General features: G+C 35.0%; 1 long non-coding RNA gene across 1 annotated transcript; it reads left to right on the forward strand.

The window, feature by feature from the left end:
* The first annotated feature begins 1,309 nt into the window (after positions 1-1,309).
* LOC110928251 lies at positions 1,310-1,682 on the forward strand. The gene is made up of 3 exons (XR_002586241.1): positions 1,310-1,372; positions 1,509-1,575; positions 1,633-1,682. It is a non-coding gene; the product is annotated as an uncharacterized LOC110928251 (long non-coding RNA).
* The last annotated feature ends 1,328 nt before the right edge of the window (positions 1,683-3,010 follow it).

Raw genomic sequence — 3,010 nt, forward strand, 5'->3', positions numbered from 1 at the left:
AACGATGACTGTCGATAAGTCGTTAAAAATCATAGTAATGTTGTCGAAATAGGAGAAATCCAACGATATTCAAACATGGGTATGAGTTCATGAATGAGAGCTGGGTATTTGGGATTTATTAGGAATGGTGATATGAATGTTTTGTCTTATCTGTGTGAATCATAAAATATGGGTATGCAAATTTAAAAGTCTGATGATTGGATAGTTATAGAATGTACTAATGTGCAAGAAGTATAGTAGCACACTTATATGTTACTTATAAGTTTGTGCAATTTTATTTTATTGAGTCGCACACTTGATTTATAACCGCGCACTCACTAACAAGCCGCACAGTATATTGGGAATTGTATGTGCACGGATGTAAAATATGCGTTTGTGTGCTATATGCTAAATACATGTATACGTGATACCTGTGCTACGTGTTGAATATGTGTATACGTGCCAATATCTGAATACAAACCTAATGAAAACATGGTAACTATAATAGGATGTGATTGACTAGAGTTTTAACAAGTAAACTATCTGCCGAGCAAACCAAGGTGAGTTCACTACATTCGAGCATGCGTCCCAGTGGTTGGGGACAGTCAGTGGGTATCCCGTGGAGGGATAAGTCTTTTGGGTAAAAACGGGTATATTGGTTAATATTCTCACCTATCATCTTTGTAAGTCCCTTATTATGTTACCTGGAGGGTAACGGGTATTAGTTGGTAGCGCTACTTAGGTTTGGCACCCTCACACCGCTCCTAGATAGGACGGATGTGAACTAATGACCCAGTCGTGGCCCAGTACTAGATAGGAGTACGTGGGAAGGGCAGTCATGTATTTCAGGAGCCGTCTTGTTCGGAATTGAGATATTAACAATATTACTTGCATTGGTTATTGAACTGTTTTACATTCATCTGGTAACAAACGTTTTCTTAAACTGTGGACTCGCCAGCTTTGTCTGATACACTTGTTACATGCTCGCAGGTCGTTAGGTATCTTGGATTTGGGGAACTTGCTGTCTGGAGTAGCTGGAGTGTTCATGGGTCGACTGGAAGGATTATGTGATTGATTTCATGAGACTATACTTTGGTTATGAAACAATTTAACTTGGTTTACTATTTGCTTCCGCTGAACTTATTGATTTTCATTTTAACTTGTTGAGTATATATTTATTAATAATGGGGATTTTATTTATAACTTGTATGGGTTCAATGTAATTGGTGGCTCGTTATTGGTACGTCACACGCCTATCAGGGACACTCCCTAGGTGGTATTTTGAGGGTGTGACATGAAAGGTCTTATGTTTTTCGTAATAGTATAAATCATTTTATATAACCCAAGTTATATCGAAAGTGATAACTATTCTAACCAGGACGAGCATAGTTGGGTAATTATCTTTCTACTATTTAAACATAAAAATCATGTTCTTTTATGAACTTTTTACTATTAAATTTTTTGCATTCATGTGATTTCCTATTCTTCTTCACCCATCACATTATAACCATAATAGTCTTGCCTTTCAGCCCAGCAAACGTCAGAGGGAAGTTGATTCTATTTATATGCAAAGAAAGCTTCAAATTACACTGAATGGTAACTTTTTTATATGATGATTTAATCGCAAACGGTTTTTTAATTATGTATGAATAGTTGTTTCAGGTGCAGTGGATGGATAATGAAGGAAAGACTCATTTGATATTGGCTTCTATGAATTCACACTTAATTGATGTTGCAACAACTTCGATAGAATTGGGTGTGAATACAAATACCTATTGTCCAGGTAGGGCATGTTGTCCTTTAGAGTCATATACTTGAGGTTGTGAATGAGATATGAGATAGTCATTGGATTTTAGTTGGTGATGTTTCACGGAAGTAAGACTACAGGTACTAAAATTATTATCATATGCTATGTATGTAATATGTAACTTCTTATATGAAAATATAATTATCATCATTTTGTTTTATTCAAATTTACAAGTATTAGTTACGTTATGTGTTACTGTTAACCTTTTATGGAATTAATTACTGTTTAAACTATGTGTTAATATTAGCTAGAAATTAATATTTAGTAAATATCTATGCACTTAATAAATTATAGGATCATATCACTTTTATGTGTTTGCTTATTAGAAAAAATGCTTTATATTAAATTTATAATATTAATTTCATTTGTTATATTATTTTCCTTTTTTTACGTATCACAAATTCCGTTTCACCGCCATTGATTCCTTCTAATCTTGAGATGTACTTCATTTTATTATGTGCAGTGATGTTCGGGAAACCCAGGCAACATCTTATTTGTGGGTGAAATGCAGGTCCAAACTGCAAGGCATGGAGCGGGATCGTTGGAAAAAATCAGTTTATAATATGTGTCGGGTCTAGGTGTGGTTATTATGTTTAGAACAGTAGGTGGTTATTTTTTGTAAAGTTGGGATCACAACAACTTGCTAGGCCTGTGTATAATTTTTGGTGTTGAAATAAAACTTGCCTTTGAAAAAAAAATATGTGTAGTGATATGATGTTGATTAATGATGGAGAAAACAAAATAACTTAATCTTTTCTTTGGTTTCACTTTTGATTTAATTGACATTTCATGGGAGCACGCAACACGAAAGACTTGCTTCAAGAATTACACGCGTTATGAGTTGTTTTAGAATCATGTTTGTAGTAGTAATGAAGGTGGGTTCAATGTTTTAAATAACCGGTTCAAACTGGCCAGCTATACCGATTGAACCGTCCAGTACTCCGGTAGAACCGGTTAAACTGTCCGGTACAGCCGGTTGAACCGTCCGATACACCCGGTTAGACCGTTTTTGAGCCAAATCCGGGACGGTATAAAAACTAGCTTTTAAAACATTGGGTGGGTTACTAGAATTATGTTTCTTGACTATAAGACTTCGGGGCTGTTTGGTAGCATCTGAATGACATTAAGAGGCTACCTCTTAATGAAATCATTTAAGAGTTTAAACAAAGATAATGTAGAAGAATGTGACATGTGATGGTTTACCATTCAGATGTTACCTCTTAT

Source organism: Helianthus annuus, chromosome 16 (genome assembly GCF_002127325.2).
Source record: "Helianthus annuus cultivar XRQ/B chromosome 16, HanXRQr2.0-SUNRISE, whole genome shotgun sequence".
Taxonomy (NCBI): domain Eukaryota; kingdom Viridiplantae; phylum Streptophyta; class Magnoliopsida; order Asterales; family Asteraceae; genus Helianthus; species Helianthus annuus.